Source organism: Accipiter gentilis, chromosome Z (genome assembly GCF_929443795.1).
Source record: "Accipiter gentilis chromosome Z, bAccGen1.1, whole genome shotgun sequence".
Classification (NCBI taxonomy): Eukaryota; Metazoa; Chordata; class Aves; order Accipitriformes; family Accipitridae; genus Astur; species Astur gentilis.
The window spans coordinates 64035415-64053275 of NC_064919.1; the positions used below are offsets into that span (position 1 = coordinate 64035415).

At 38.3% G+C, this 17861-nt stretch overlaps 1 protein-coding gene across 10 annotated transcripts in view; it reads right to left on the reverse strand.

Moving 5' to 3' along the window:
- MAST4 (microtubule associated serine/threonine kinase family member 4) overlaps positions 1 to 17861 on the reverse strand; it is a 312156-nt gene that overhangs the window by 87599 nt on the left and 206696 nt on the right. The window lies entirely within an intron of this gene.

Sequence of the window (17861 nt, forward strand, 5' to 3'; positions counted from 1 at the left end):
TGTATAAACTTAAGCGCATATGCTAATGTTTACAGCTCTGCAACCAGAATGTTTTCCTGTACCACTAAAAGAGGAAAAATTCATACATAACACCATTTTATTAACACAGTAGGTTCCAACAGAAGCAGATTCAGATATTATTTGCAGATGTCTCCAAAGATGAATTTTGTAACGTTATGATCTCTATATAACAGCCAGAAAGCATGACTGATTAGTCTTGATATGGTATAAGTTGAACAAAATGCAAAAGAAAATACAGTCTAATAGCATAAACAGCTAACTAAAACAGATTCAAAAGAAATCCAAAGCAATACTGAAAACAAGAAAAATAAAGAAAAAGAGGAAATACTGAGTATGAAAGCAGTATAGAAGATACCTGCAATACACACCAAAAAAAAAAAATCAAACACTAAGACCAACCTCCCCTTGAGAAATCTTTTGTGAAGCAGCAAAAGTGCCATTCCCCACTGTTTAATGGGTTAATGCAAAGTTCATTTGTGGGAATTGCACAATGAATTGCCATATCAATTATTATGATCAATTAAACAATGAGTTAACTCATTAATATATACTTATCATTCCTGCAGATCTATGTAAGAAAAGAAAGCACAAAATAATTGCAAGATTCACATTTAGAGCACTGGAGAAGTCAAAACTTATTTAAGACCTACACCACAATTTCTAAGCTGAACAAACAGGGAGAACTTTTTAAATGTGAAATTATATAGATGTGTTTTTAGGAATCTGTCTAGATTAAAGTCAGCTTTCTGCAAGTATTTTTAACATACTCAGCACTTAATCTACTTTTTAAATGATGGAACTTGAGTAAATATTCCATACTTCATTAAACAACAATTTTGAAGTCATATTGTTTCCCTGATCTTTAAATTTTGTCCAGCTGAAGAGTCATATTCAATTCTTCTCTTATCTAAGAATGGTCCAAATTCTTCCTTTTGGCTTCATGCAATATTACTGTACTTTTCGTAACTTTTCTTGTATCATGTTGTGACAAGCCTCACTATCTGCTACACTTGTTTTTAAAAGCTTGAATAACTGTTCCTTCGCAATTCTCCAATCTAAAACTGGTCCCAGTGACAACTTTTTGTATTCATTAGACCTTTGTTAAAGGACACACAGATTGCATCCATCCACGATGATGTGAGGATATCGCTTCAGCATCTGTGGTGCAGGCTGAGGTTAAGAGACCCCATTTCTGGACTTTAAAGCAGCTTTGCATGGCTGAAGTTTGGGATATAAAGGATCACCACATCTCCTGTCACAAAGAGGGAATACATTTTAAGCATCTAATCCTTGGATATGTTCTCAGCAAAACAAACATTACTTTCAACAAATTCTAGGCACCCTTCACCGATTTTGCTACAAAGACAATTCCAGATACAGATTTATTAGTATCATTTGCCCTTATCTGTAGAAATTGAGAGTTTTAGCACTTTTGCCATAACTTCCTATGTAAATAAATGACTACCTTGTATTCACTGTTACATTAAAATTCAAACTTCATATTCTTCAGGTGAAGTTAGTGCAACACCTTTCACAAATCATTATCAAAGATATCTAATTCAAGTTATCTTGATTTTTGAGTTGTAATTTTTAAGAATTACTTCTGGGGAGTATGATGGCAGTACCTTCAGTATCAAGAACTTATGTAATAAGAAAACTTTCTCCCAACTGCCATTTCAAAAAAATCTTTGCTATTTGCTCAGACGCAGCTGCAGCTATATGGAGAATTTATCTTTTATTACACAAATGAAATGTTCTACTGAGAAACAGAAAATAAAAAATACCAAGTCTCCTCTATTTATCTTACCAGTAAGGTAAGATTCAAATCACTGCATGAAAGGACAAAAATCTATCCTAGAACTCTTGCTGTAGCTTTGTTTTTTCAGTTCTGTTTCACAAAGATTCTGAAACAACGTTATCCATCTTGTATAATCTGTGAAACACAACTCCTTCCCCAGAATAATACTATTACAGAAGAGGCTTTTTGTGGGTGGAAAAACGAAAAATCTTCAGGGAACCTTGAAAGATGATCTAAACTGCTAGAATACCACAGATGGGAAGCAGGGTCACACTGAGCAAGTATCAAAGCATCACTTACTCTACTGCATTTAGCCTTGAAACAGCAATCTTCCATATACAAAAGAATCCCAGAAGTTAAAGCCATTCTGCAGACAAAATAGTTTTTCCTAGATCTCTGAACACATCAAGTAACTTTCCCCTTCTATTGTCTTCATAAACTGTTCTCCCATTCAAATCTGACAAGATAAACCAACTGATAAGAGGCAGCCCTGAAAGAAAGGCTCTTTGTCTGCAGGAAAGTTACAGCAGTGCAGGAACAGTCTACAGGGATTTTAACTTAGGGAAACATAAACCTAAGTAAACCACAGAGCACTACACCCTCAAAATGCAATTCTCTTAAGCATTGGATTTCATGTTGTGATCAGGTTGCATGGCACAGAGAAGAGACTAGCAAGTCAGGCAGCAGATACGACACTGGGTTTAGAGCACTGAAAAGGAAGGAGAAAGAAAACCATCCTTTTCCAAGGAGAAAAAGAGAGTAGGGGAGAACAAAGGAGGGGGGGGAAAATCAGTCATGTTCAACAATAATCAAACTTTGGGGTGCACACAAACTTAAACAGAATAGCAAGTTTACAATTTTTGCCCTTCATCTTCTTCTCTGCCCCAGGAAGATCCTTCCTGTACTTTAGTCTGTTGCCCACAACTTAAAGTGGCAGTCCTGGATGACTACCTATCTGGAAATAGTTAGCATTGCATTGTATCAGTAGAGACCTGGACTACTGGCACTGTTCCTTATCTTGGAATCCAACCTGTGACTTCCTATTTGGTTTCCAAATCCCCCAAGACAGGTTCTGCCTTACCTCCTGCTCTCCGCCACTGACACTCCTGTCCACTCACACCTCTCCTCCCTATCCTGACTTCTCACCACATCTCACTGCTGGTGAATTCCTCCTTCATCCCAGCTCCAGTATCAGGTCCAACACTCTAACCTCTCAGTCACTTCTCCTCCATCTGATCTCCATCAGAAGATCAACACTTCTCATGAGAAGTACTCATGATAAAGCAAATAGAGGACACCACATAAGAAGTGCCTTGTGCTCAACTTTGTTAGTTACAAAGCAAGGATGAACTACAGCTGCTGAAAGATGCAATCCAATTGCATGAAGCTTGATTACCTTGGTCCTTAAATAGCCACATTCTTCCCATACTAGGCAAAAGCTGTTGGGGCAGAGATGATGGTAACTGCTAGATTGAAACCAGCAAAGCACAAGATTAAAGTACTAGTATGGCCATTAAAATAGAGCTACACTCCACAAGCTCTTGCAAACACTAAATAGAATAAAAAGTTGAAGCAGAAATACAGTTCTTCTAGGACAGGCAGTACTTCATCCAGAGCTGACATATTAAATGCAGGTTTCCTGATAATCAAGAAATGGTAAACACTGCAAGAGGTATGCATTGAAATGAAATTTTCTTCCTCAGAACAAGGGCTAATATGTGAGCAAATTACTGGCAGTAAAAGTGAATTTCTCCTCCTCCCCCCCCCTGAAAAAAGCAGGGGAAGAAGGCTGGCTCTTTTGACAGTGATTACCACTTGCCATGCTTTTCATGGGAAATTTGGCATTAGCTTTAATCATTTATAATGATTTCATTTCAACGTCCTCAATTATTAATATTTACACTTGTAATGAAGATGGATTTAGACTATAAGGTCTTATGACAGTTCACCACCTTTCACAGGCTGTGCTGAACACAGCACTATCCCGCAACACTGCTTAGTTTTGCTATCAGTGTAACACAGTGGTTTAGCTGAAGGTAAAGATTAAGAAGGGACGACTCCTAGTTTAAGAGAGGCTGTAGACAAAATGTTTTATTTGCTAATACAAGTAAAGAGAAATTAAGCTATTGCCATTCCCAGAATGCAAAGCCTGACTAGGCTAGTAGACACAAGAGAGACTAATAGCACAAGACAAGCACTCCCATAAACGCTCTAGGGATAGTAAGTAAGGTTATAATTTCTCTAGTGTTAAAATTGCATAGCTGAAAACTACCTCAGGAGGAACATGCTGTGCCTAGCAAGACTTGAGATGTGGCCCCTTTGATTATACAGGAAAGTTAAATTTAAGTTATATTTCAGTTATATTTAACTTGTTATGAAGCAAGCTAACCTGTGACTTCATAGTTACTTATTATCTTCATGAACAGCAATGCTGAAGAGTCAACAGGGCAAACAGCACTGACTTAAAAAAATTAAAACATTTAAAGTGAGGAATTTAGCTTGTTGTGTTTGGGGTTTTTTTTTGTTTTATTTTGTTTTTAACGAAAAAGAAACCTTTTGCATTAAAAAGCAGTTTGGTGAGTATTTCCCAGCTCTCCAGAATCCAGGCAAGTTCTGTGGGACATGCAAAAAAGAGCTGCCATGAAGAGATGAGGTACACTGATGCTGCAGCAGCTTCCTTATCAAAAGGAGCCTTTAAGCTTGTATTTGATGAAGCATCTCCTGATCTAGAAAGACAAAGTACCACACAGCCTGCAGTTAATGCTAGTTTCACACCTTGATCACTTTATAAAAGAAAATGAACCAACCAAGAATGTTCTTCTCTGAATACTGTGGTATTCGGGTTACATGAGCAAAATCCACACGCTCTATTCAGTGCTATTCAGGCTGAGAAGTTGGAGTTGTTCAGCCTGGAAAAAAGAAGGCTCTGGGGAAACCTAAAGGGAGCCTAAAGGAAAGCCAGAGGGGGACTTTTTACAAGGGCAAGTAGTAACAGGACAAGGAGCAATGGCTTTAAACTGAAAGAGGGTAGATTTAGACTACATGTAAGGACAGGTCTTCACTGTGAGGGTGGCGAGGCACTGGAACAGGCTGCCCAGAAAAGTTGTGGATGCCCCATCCCTGGAAGTGTTCAAGGCCAGGTTGGATGGGACTTTGAGCAACCTGGTCCAGCGGAAGGTGTTCCTGTCCATGGCAGGGATGGTTGGAACTAGATGATCTTTCAGGTCCCAACCAAAACCATTCTATGATTGTATTTTCTGCTGCCCTGTTCTACCCTATAGCTAAGGGACACTGAGGAGTAAAGAAGCAAAGGTTTACAATTTTGCAGAGATTATTTCCTAGACTCAAGTAGGTAAACTCTCGAGGTGCTACAATCATTGAGGTAAAAATGCAAACCATCTGAATGCAAGTAAAACATACTATCAGTAACACCCAGAATTTTCTTTGTTTTTTTTAATGGCTTTCAATGTTCCACACTCATATCCATTTAGTATCACCTAGTGTTATTTTCTGATATATTTTTACTAAGCTGTATGTCTGCATATATACTTCCCAAATTTGCTGCATGCATATAGATATGTATATAAGCATATACATATATACATTCATATTTACATGTATAAAATGTATATATGTCTTTTTATAAACATATGTATATAATCCTAGATTTAAAACATTACACATACAGCCAAACATTCTATTTATTCACTCTGTGAGGAATTATTCCATATCAGTCTTTAATGAGCTGGGAAAATAAAAGCTCTTAAGTCTTAACTGTTGTAATGTATGGGTTCAGGTTTTAGTCTTCTGTATTTAAAGTTTAGTCAAGTTAAATGAGGCCAGTTTTAGTCTGAAGAAGTGAGAGTGCTGTCAAAACATAATAAACGACACACCAACATGAAGTACAGAGCTGCTGGCAGCCCTAGTTTGGCAGAGTTTGTCCTGAATCTTTCCAACATTACAGTGAGCATTTCAGTTTGGCTACTGGCCAAGTGTGCATGGATAGTAAGCTAAGGGTCCTCTCTACGTACTCATGCATTTGTGTCCAACTCCTTTTTCCCTAACATTACTACCACCTACCAGCAGGCCACCAGAACTTCCATAATTCCTCAACCATACAAAAAAGGAGACCTCAGTCTTTTCCTTCTTTTTTTCTAAGAAAATCTGCAGGGAAAATAAAACTTAAAATGCAGCCAACTGGATGCATGATCACCTTCTGCATGGACTGCCTGAAGGGCTCAAATGCATGCAAGACAGCATCATTGCAAAAATCTGCCAAGAAAAATCAGAGAAATGCAAAAATCTCTGCTGTTCGGACCCAAGAAAAGACTGTCACAAAGACAGACTTCTTTCTTCTGCAGAAGGCCTCTCAATCTCTACCCCTCTAGTGTACTACAAAACAAATAAACAGATCCTTCATTATGCCTTCTCAACTGTATTTGCTAGTTAGCTATGTGTTCAGTGTATTTAACTCCAGTGACTGCTCTCACTTTTACTCTAAGCAATTTTGATCCATCATTTTTCTTCTCACACAGGAGAAAATCAGCAGTTTCAAGAAATCTGAATTTCTTCTGCAGAACTAAAATGGTGTATTTCTATCTGTTCCGTTCCTTCCTAAAACAACGAATTCAGTTTTAACTTTTATAAATATTTAATTATGTAACATAAAAAGGAGTATTAAGCTAACTACTAACCTCATAGTTGCACAATATTCACAAAATAGCTGCATACAAGATAAAGTCTGTAACACACACAAAGCTGGCGGGCAGCAGAGAACAGCCAAAAAGAACGGACAGGATCATAAGCCAGCCCACTGCGTAATTCTGCTTCATTATCCACAAAATGCAGTTTTTGCGTCTTCATATCATACAACCTATTGAGAACACGCCGATGGGATCATTTAAATACCACTGCTTCTTGAATTTCTTTTTTAATCTTATTTGTGTTCTGGGAAGGGACATAAACCGTTATGAGGTGAAGAGCACATTTGCTATAATACTGGGATACTTAACTAAATTCCTCGATGCACCAGTATTACGCTTTCAAAATAGAAAGGTAATAGGAAGCTAGTACCAGAAGTAGAGGAAAACACACACAGGGCTGGTGTTATATTTATCCTACATAATTCAGGAGATAAAAAAAAAGGTAGAAACTCACTGGAAAAAAAACCAGTAATAATCAGGAACCACAGTGATGGGTTTATAATATTTAACAAGTGCTACCTTAAAAAAAAGCTTCATACATCACACCTGTGAACATCAAAGCATCAATAGTTTGGAGATGTTAATGAAATGAAGTAGTGCCTTGACTTGGATAGTAGATAACCATGCAGAAACCATTTGAATTAGACAGGAAATACCCTATCTACTGGAGCACATGCCTATCAAGGCTGCAGCACAGACAGGTGGTTTAAAACACAGGTCTCACTGTGCTCTTGGCCACTATCCCCAGCAGTTTCACATTAACCCAGATCACTCCAGATTTTGACTTGAGACTACAAGATTTTGGTGCATCCCTTGGGATAAGACAATGCAGCTGGACATTTCTTACCATGTTGTAGTGGTCAGGCTGGGGGCAGGATGTTTCTCACTCTGCCCCCTTGCTCGTTGTTAACAGCTTGGGAGAAACTGGGGGAGCGTGGGGAGCAGAGGGAGGTGAGTTGGGGCTGCTGGATGCAACTCTCTGCTGCTCCTCCCTCCAGAGCCTCCACTCCACCTCAGGCTGGAGTGCTGTCTGCCAGGCTGTAGCATAGACACCGTCACAGGCGGTGCTTGCCTCTGGCTCTGTCCCCAGTTTGGGAGCTAGGCTGGTGCCCCATGACTGCTGCTGCTGCTCACAACACCAAGAAGTCAGACCCGGGTGAGGAGGTAGCTGGGGGATATCCTTCTCACCTTTCCACCCCCAGATGAAGTTAAGGTATAGAGCAAGAGCCTTTCCCACACTTACACAGAACAGAGCAGCCCACCTACTGGCAATTTTGACCCAGTCCGGCCCTTCAAAAAAAACCAAACAAAACCAATAAACAGGTGGGTCCTGTTCCAGCCATATTTCCTTTGAACAACATCCATCCAGACTCGAGGACTAACCAGGCCATTTCAGTACTGCAAGGGAGCCAAGCACATACCCTGAGCTTTCTGTAACTCTGGTTGAAACTGAGGCTACCACAGTTCAGAATTAAGATAAAACATGGGAGTGTCTCCAAACTAGAGATGGAAGACCTGTTTATCCAGATACCTATCACAGTGAAATCCTGTCTACCTTCTCCCCAGCTTTCTCATTCTGTTTTCCACTTAGACCTATGACCCCTTGGCTTTCTTTGCTTTTTCCTTGCTGGTGGCTGTTCCCAACACCCACAGCTCTGAGCACCACTGTTTGTAACTCATCATGTATCAATGTTTATTTTGTGACTGAAACCTCCATCACCTGAAAAATCTCTTGTGGAATAAGAAGGTTCATGAATACCAACCCAGCAAACCTTTATGCCTCTTGCACCAAAACTCCTTTTTCTATAAGCCTCACATCTTCAAGAGAAACACATAGCTATCAGAGAGATGACAGCCTACACGTGCACAGGCATAAGCAGGGTTCACCTGTATTCACTAAAATCACTAATCCCACCTAAATACATAAGGCCTGTCACCACTTAAGAAACAAATGCTTCACACAGTTTTGAAACAGAAACAGGTACACCGAGTGCTTCCTAGTGAAGGCGCATCTTCAAGCCTCCCCCTCCCATGTACTCCTGCCCAAATGCTGGGACCACACCGGTCTTTAAAAACAGCTGGAATGATGGTGAAATAGTATAGCTGCAATAGCTACCACCCTAAGCAACATAATTCAGCAGAAAGTTTCTGAAAGGGATTTCTGGAACAGCAACAAAAACAGAATTCCTTTTGTTGCAGCTGGGGTGTTGGGGTGGGAGAACTCAAAGATGTCAAGTCTCCAGCAGACACAGTCTCCCAGTAAGAGTAGAAGGTCCTGAGCCCTGCCATTATTTAATCTCTTGAGAACCAGAAATGAAGATACACATCCACAGACTGCAAAACGCTGCAACAATGAAGCACAGATGCCTACTGAGCATTTGACTCACAAGGGCAATGAGCTTCATCCCTTCTACAGCACTTTGGCATTAACTACAGTGGTTTCTCTCTCTCCTTTCCTCATACACATATAAGAGTTGCCAAAAATTTGCAATAAATGCCTAATTTTAAACCATACAATATAAGATAAATTTTAACCCTTTCTTTAAAGGAATTAATGCAAATAACAGGGAAATGGTCCTGTTCCCTTTTATTTCTGAACTTTTAAAAGAGGCAAGAGGCAATATTATACAACTAAAGTAGCACACCTTCCATACAAGTAATAAACATTTTGAAATTAGTATTCTGTACTGTCTTTTGCTTGGACATAAGTAGTCAGTAGTGCTTAAGCAGTTAATACACTGGAATTAAGGAAATGAAGAAAATACTTAAAAAAATAAATCACTGTTTAGTACAAAATACGGGTGTTGGAAAACTATGCTCTTTACTGGTTAGGAGCCTGCATATGAACAATTAAGCAGGAGGCATTCAACCTGAAAACTACGTCTGTTCCCATAAGACCTCTGGCAGCACAATCAGTGCCCCACATTTGAGTGTGCACACATTGACTGCAGTCCAGAAATTTAGTTTGCAAACAAAAGACCCCCTTCTCTTTACTGTTACTGAGACCCACATTCTCCTTCCCTTCCACTGTCAGCTGACCAAAAGTTTTTTAATTAAATCATAATTAAGCATCTAGAAGCATTATTTTCCTGGGGGGAGGGGGGCTGAAGGGAGGGGGCACAGAGGAAATCCTTTCATTATGCCCATTCAGCTGTTGGTGTCTGTTGAGCCTGCTGAAGAGGGTGTCAATTAATGTCAGCTATGGCAGCTTTCATAAAGAGGCTGTTTGTTCAGTAGGAACTGGCCATCTGCGAAGTCACGCTGAAACGTAAGCGACCAAACACTCTATGGCCACAACGTTAAGACATCACTGGACACATACGTGCAGCCAGCAAGGTGGCATTCCCCATCAGTCATATGGGGCTGTAACAAATCAGATTCTTTTTTCCCTTGGAGTTCCCAAATACAGCTACATCCCTTTAATAGCAAAACAACAAACGACCAATATAAAAAACCTTTTTGTCTAGTCTTCCTTTTTCCAGATGAAAACTGAGCTTATATAACTGGCATAACTGTTGATTATTATTTTTTACTTAAAGTTCCACAAAAAAATTAACAGAAAAAAGAGAAATCTGTGCTGGCACATAGCTGATACCATTTACAAAACTACAGAAACTACATCAATCACTTATTGCCACCACAATTTTTTATTAGATATACAGTATCTACACTCAAGAGTTAGCTATGTATCTATACTGGTACAATTATAAATGCATATTCTCCCTTCTACATATGTAGTTACATCATAGAGTAAAAGTCTTTTACTCATTCAGATTCTCCCAGATAGAAATAAAGATGAACCATGAGAATACAAACTCTCCTCTTCAACTGTAACTGTGTACTAACAAAGCTATGTCAGCAAAATTAACTGACTAGCTATAACTCAAACCATTACCCCTGTTTAAAACCCAGTGTGTAGGTCTGGAAGCAAACTTCAGCTCTACATGCCAGTACACCTACTGAGGAAAGCAATCTATTATACATGCAGATCACCCTGCTTTGCTGCAAAGTCATGGTGAGGTAATTAGGAACGTCTGAATAATCTCCCATGAAGCAATTCAAACATATCCAGGCAGAGTCATCAGCAGGGATGACAACACAAGGCTTCTGACATCCACTCATTCTCTTTTTTTTTTTTCTTCTTTTTTTTGGGGGGGTGGGGGGTGGTAATGATTAATCATCAAGCACCACAGAAGCCAGGAAAGATCAGATGATTTATGTGTTTCAGTTTGCTGCCACAGACCTGGCACTTACATATACATGCGCATTTATACTATTAAAAATAGTATGCTGCAGTATTAAAAAAGTTTCAGTGGTGTACATTTCAAGTGACTGGATTACTCAAACAGTGAGGTCAGAAACAAATTATCTAGGCCGTCCCATATAAGTACTGATAAAGCATTCATGTTATGCCACCAAATGTTCCCTTCCCCCTGACATGCTGTATGTCACTTTAATGATCCAAGTGTCCAAATCTCTCAACCAGAAATACTGTATAACTTTAGAATCTTTTAAGCCTATCTAACATAGGTTTTCAGGAGATCAAAACACAATATCACAGGGTTGCAGTCTCTCATACAGGCTCTAAGAGATGACACATTATGCAGGAAGAGGGGAATTTCTTCTCTGCAACGGTATACTTTAAGCTCTTTCCCACAACTGGTGACCCAGCACAACTACAACACAGTCTGACCTTAAATTTATCCACATGGTTACATCTAATGAAAATCTGCTGAGTGAAACTGGAAAATGAGTAGCATTTTCCTAGCAAAAAACAACAGTAGGCATTCAACACTACAAGTCTTCAAGTAGAGCTCTAATGAAATGAAATTTACCTCCAGGAATTAATCTGGTCCACAAAATCTATCCATACTTTGTCTTTATCAAGACTTCTTTCTGTGAGTAATGTTTTACAGAAACTTGGAATTTTCAGGACCAAGTAAGCTTAAGTTTTCATTTATAGCTCTCCTGATTCCCTTCAGTAGCCAGTAACACCCTATTTTCTCATGAAAATCCAAAAAACACAGAAACAAGGCAAAATGACAATTTAAAATTAACTTTTATCCCTAGTATACTTTTCTATACAAGACTTAAATCTATACAATGATACAGTAACCCACAAGAATATAGAGAAAAGACTAACTCCATCTTAAACACATGAGAGTATATAAGCAATTTATAAAAACAAATTTTGCATATACTTTGCCCTATCCATACCAGGAAAGGAGTATTTTACCACCAAAGTAACGTACTAATTGTTCACCAATAGAAGTAGGTCACAGAGGATTCATGAACGCAAATGCCAGTGACTCAATGTAGAAGAAAGAAGAAAAGGAAGAAAATGAGTGCAAGGATATGATTTATAGTGTGCAAATGGCTATGAGCTAATACTGTGAAGAGGAATAATTTCACAACGAAGATTTGTTTAATTCACCCTGGTGTGTCAAGAACGAAGCATCACATAAAACAACTAATAAAGCAACATCCACTATTGAGACAAAAAAGCAAGCAGTGATAATTATAGTTAACATTTTAATTTTCGACAAATGGGTTAACTTACTGTCCACAGCTATGAAAGCCTACAACCTACCTGACCCAACAGCAGCAATAGCTTTAGGTGCCCGACCTAGCAGTGCTGCTGGCAGTAACAAGAACAACCTGAGATGCTACAGGAAATACTGCCTGTCAAACTATGCAGCAGAGGCTGGCATACATCTGTATTAAACTTAACTGTTTAAACAATATCTACTCTAATACAAGCAGGATTGCAGGCAAACTAAAAGGAGAGGAAACCAAAATGAGTGTGTTGTCAACTGTTACAGCTGCATGATGAAGTACATGCAGTTATTCTTGAAGTTCTAGCTTCTGGATTCATATGACGACTCAAGAACTCCAAATACTCAGTGTTTGAGGGCAGGGTTTTGTTGTTGCTGGGTTTGTTTTTTTCTTAGGGTTTGTTTGGCCATTTTCCTGGAAGTTCATGTTTCAGGCCATATTTTGGCAAAGGAGAGATTTAACATGAACCCTAAACATCTAAAAACAGACAAAAATTAACTTCTATCCATGAACACTTCAGCATTAGAAAAGACAGTGCTAAAATCTACACAGCAGTAATCAATTCCAAATAAAAAGGAACGCTGGCTTGGACACACACAACAAAGTTGAACAGCACAATTCAGTGTACAGTCTGTTGTCTTTACACATCAAACCCTGCAAGAATTCTAGCATTATATTGTTAAAAAAAAAATCTCAAGACATCATAATCCTGCAAGAACAGATCCATCTGGCTTTTTAACTTCAGTTAAAATTCCACCTCAGAGCAGCAATGTCCAGAACAGCAGACACATGATGGTGGAAAAAGTAAATTTGAAAGAGAATTTGTGTCAAAGCTGTCAAGGAGGAGGGTTGGAACTCTCCTATAAAAAGCAATTTTACATAAGTCTTTGCTGTTTATAAATGATTAATTACACAAAAGCTGTTATCTCAGACATGAGCTTATGTACTTACAAGAAAAATTAGAAAAATTCTCACATTTTTTGCTTCCACAGATCCCAACTGTTCTGAATTACAGTTTGCGCCTATGACTTTCATTGGATTTAGACCTAAGAAACACTCAAATTGTCATTAAAACAGTACAATGGGATCCATAATGAGCAAATTTCCCCCTTTCCTCAACTATGTCTTAAAGTACCACCACATCACATTACATTCCTCAAATTCTCTAAGACATACTACTATGCTAGCAATTAAGTCTTATGTGGACAAGCTAAAACCAAGACTGTCCACACATTTCTGTAAGCTGTACTGCCACAAGGTTACACCATCATCATTATTATTCTGAGATTCACACCAGTGATTCCACCACAGAAAGCAGTCTTGCAGACTACCAGTCATCTTAAGCAGTGTGGATGAAGAGAAATGAAAGTTGACTCTACAGTTTAAGATGAATTCAGTAGTTTTAACACACAACTAGTCTGTTCCACTGAAAACTTGCTTTGGCACAACTTCCACATACTGTCTGTCTGATGTAATAGAGACCAGTTCAATTGGAACTACAACACATAACATTCTGTGATCTTCTAACCTTCTCAGTAGTAAGGAAGAACATGCTGAGAGTTTGAACATTAATTCTTCATTTCCTGAATTTTGCAAAATAGAGGCCTCAAACCTTTAATTTGGTTCAGTGGTTTAATCAAACATTAGACTTTCTATTAACATAAGGTCTAGCTCACCTTTTCAAATAATCATTACAAATGACCTCAGACTATATTCAGCTTGAAAGCCAAATGTAGGCATACATCTGAAAGACAAAACATTGTCAGCAAAAGCCACTCCCCAAATGTCTCGAATATAAAGAGTAGAGACATTTGTTGGGATTATCCTTTCTTCAAAAAGTAACTGCAAAAATTACCACTACCCATATAAACAGATTTTACCTTTGAAGACGTAAATTAAATGATAAAGCATTCACATAAATAAATGTTAACATAATCACATGCTTTTTAATAATCTCCCTTCTACAAATGCATAACTAAACATTAAATGAAGATTATTTTTCAGTCTTTCAAAACCTCAAGAAAGTCTGTGCAGGTAATGGTAGCACACAGTTTATAAGGGCTGGACAACTAGTTTGATGGACATATGGGTGTGTGACCAATTAAAAAGTGACTGTTTTCTCAACCTATCTTAAACTGATTATGGAGCTCTGACTTGTTTTTATGGGGTTGTATAATCTCCTGCCTCATTGTGACTAGCATACATTTAGCTGATACAGGAAAGTAATGACAATTACATTTTAAAAAGTGAACAAGAAAAAACTCCTCAAGAATCTAATTGGTAAACTGGCATTCAACAATTCATATTTCCTCCCACAATTTGGTGAAATAGCAATATAATCTGATCATCTCTTCCTTCCAAAGCGTTGCATTGGATTTTACATGATTGTGTTTACTGATTGACACAGATTCTTTATTTCTTCATATTCTTCAGAGAAATAGCATACCTTGCTCTCTTAATGCCCTACCCCACCCCCAGTAAACTTAAACACAAGACTAGCAGCTTCACACCTATTTAACATAGGAGAGGTACATTTTCATTTTGCAAAAATCTGCTAAGCTCCCAAGAGTTTCCGTAAGCCTGAAGCTGGACCGAACATTACATTACTGATATTCATATGTTTGACATCACAGCTCAGCAGATAGCCACTGACACATCACCCACTCAGAGCTCTAAAAACAAGTTATGGTAATAACTCCAGAAAATAATATTCTGCATTTAAATTCTGACTACTCAGCATGTGTTATATTAGCCATATCTTTAAAACAGATAACGTAGTCACTCTCTCCAAAGGACAAATTCTGGTATTCCTATTCACTAATGTCTCCCAGCACACTTTATCACTGTAGAAAAGTAGAAACATGTCATTCATCAGTAGCGGAGACAGGAATCATGCTGCAATGTGATACAAAGCTACACGTCATATCCTTTACAAGTCTAGCTTTAATAGTCCAAATGCCTGTAGCCATATCGCCTCGTGCTGCGACTTTGTCACATCTCAGGCTACCCGGCATTAGGCTAACTAGCTGCTGCAGGAAATGATGATGATCTCAGTCAGAGCGAAGCACACACCCCAGTATGGTGCTGCAGGGCACAGTGCTGGTTTGCAGATGAATCTGGGCTGCCAACCATGTGAGATCATTAGAGATCATTGCTTTTGGTAAGCATAAGGGTAGTCAAGCACACACCTGTGAAAAAACCTACCGAACATTTGGAAACCCAGATCAACTGAATGTGTTTTCTTCAGTCGTGGATTGCTCTTCAAGATCTCAACAAGCTAATTTAAGAAAAAGTTCAATCACTTTGACAGCATATTTATGCTAAGCAAAATCCTGGTTACCTGAAGGTTTTCTCTACCAATCCTTAATTTAAAATCCACGTCTTCCAATGGAATTAAGCCACTGAAAACTACCCAAACTAACAAAAAAAAAAGGTCTGTTACAATAAAGTGCAATGAGGGTGTTCTGAGACTAAATTTAGCAATACACAATTATCCACTTCAACAAATCAAATTCTTATTAAATCACAGGCCATGTATAAAAAGTAGGTGAATAATACTGATAACCTCTTCAGAAGGTTATCACCACTGAGTATTCAAAGAGAAGCATGGAAGTTCACTGATCTTGTTGAGGCAAACAGGTGGGATGTGTGGCCGCAGTACAGATTAGAAGTCAGATTTTCACATCCAAGCAACTAAATCATACCCTCAAGATACATACCAAAATTTTCTATTGAAAAAGTACTCAGTATAGTTCAATATAGTTCAATATTGTCATCTTATAAATTCACTGTGCTGGGAGAACAGAAGGAAAAAAAAATCCAATAAGCCTTAAGCAAAACTATTGTCTTAAGAGTGTTACAGTAAGGTGCCTTCCAGCTTACTTCAAACAGATCAAATCAACTGAAATTAATCATACATTATACATTAGACACTTGCTTGAAAATCTTGGTAACCACTAAACTCACCAAGTACATTAACACTGTTGCATATTTTCTATTCCAATATTAAATCGCAGCAAGTATGTGAAACAATAATCTGCAGCTTTTGTTTTCTATATATCATTTTTCTTCTAGAAGGGTATAAGAAAACAGAAAATTGTAGGTACTTCTGTGTATGTCCCTACAGCCATGTGGTATTCCTCGCAGCCAAAAAACCCAACTATGCCACTACAATGGTGCTTTTTGGTTGAAAATGTCTTTGGAATAAATGATAATTTATTTTAGATGTTCTTACTCTAGATTTTATCTAAAACTAAGTGATGACTGGATTTTTCTTGTTGTGCAAAACTGAACAATGATTCCAGACTGCAGCCTTCCCCCTTTAGGCTGCAATGGGTCAGTGTACAGACACTCTGGAAAACTGGAGTACATCAGCTTTGTTCCAAGACTTCTAAAGAAAAACTATTTTGATGGAAGATCTGTCATAAAAGAGAAAACCCCAGATTTTCTACTCTCAAGAACAAAACCACTTGGTCCAACATGCAAAAAAGCCCAGTGGTGAGAAGCACTATTACTCCTTATATATGTAACAGTGCTATGACTTGTTGTTCTAGACATCATACGAACACAACAAATGACAGCCTCTGCTGGAAAAAGCTTACACAGTCCAAAAGCCCAGGCATAACAGGCAGATGAGACAAACATCTCTGACAGGTTAGAATAGGGCGTGGATGAAGTGAGGTGACAGAAAAGGGTGTGCTACAATTTTTGGCCATCAGGAAGAGTAATCACCTCACTACTCATCCGGCCCATTAGCCCATTAGCTAATTTAAGGTTTCTATTTGCATCACAGCAGAAGTATGCCCAAATAAGTGATGTGCAGAAAGGATAAACCTACCATTTTTGCAGTTTTCGCTTTTGTTTGGAACATACACTTTGCGAACACCACTGTCACAGGAGTCAAAAAAAAAAAAGTGAGACAGGTCCAAAATCTACTTCAGTCCCCTCATAGTTGTAGCCGAGTCAAAGCCAGGAGCAAATTTACCTTCCATATCAGTTTCCCTTGTTCTGTAAGATTTTTATAAGGCAACAGTAGCCCTCACTTTTCACAGGACTTCTAAGAATCCATTGCCTAATAAACGCAGAAGTAGATTAATTGGAGTTGTTCTCATAAAATAGTGACAATTAAAAAAAATGCCTTAAAAACAAAAAATCTGACACTGCACACTTCTCCTAAGAACATAAAGCACCACATTCCTTCCAAACTGTAATATAAAGAATTGTACTTTAACTACTTGGACTTCTACTGTATTTGAAGTGGAAGTCCGATGCTAAACTTGCCTTCTCTTATGTTGAAAAGCTGTGTTGATATTTGCTGCCTTTGCCCTCAGGATGGCTATCATCTAGTGGTAAGTGAAGTGATCCACTTGTGGTTTATGAGTGTTATGTGTACAGAATTCTGGTGTCTATCAGAAAAGTGGTTTTGTAAAAATACCAAGTTTGCAGAGAAGAACAACAAATTATTTTTGACAGCACAAACTGCTCAGGTGAAATTTCTGTAAACATGTATGAAAACTAGAATGAAAACTGTGACTCCATCCTTGCTTTTGGTTGTGTGCCATTATGTGCATTACTACTGTGCCTCCAAAGAGGTCACTGCGTAATGAAGTTCTCAAATGCTAATCCCTCCTCTTACATTAGCAACGTCCATAACTAAAAAATGTTTTTTCATATGTGCTTTTCTATAAAATAGGGTAATTACACTGACTTTCCTAATTTTGTATCTTGTTACATGCACGTTTAATACGTGTTTTATTAGAATAGCAACACTTTTGTGTAAGAAA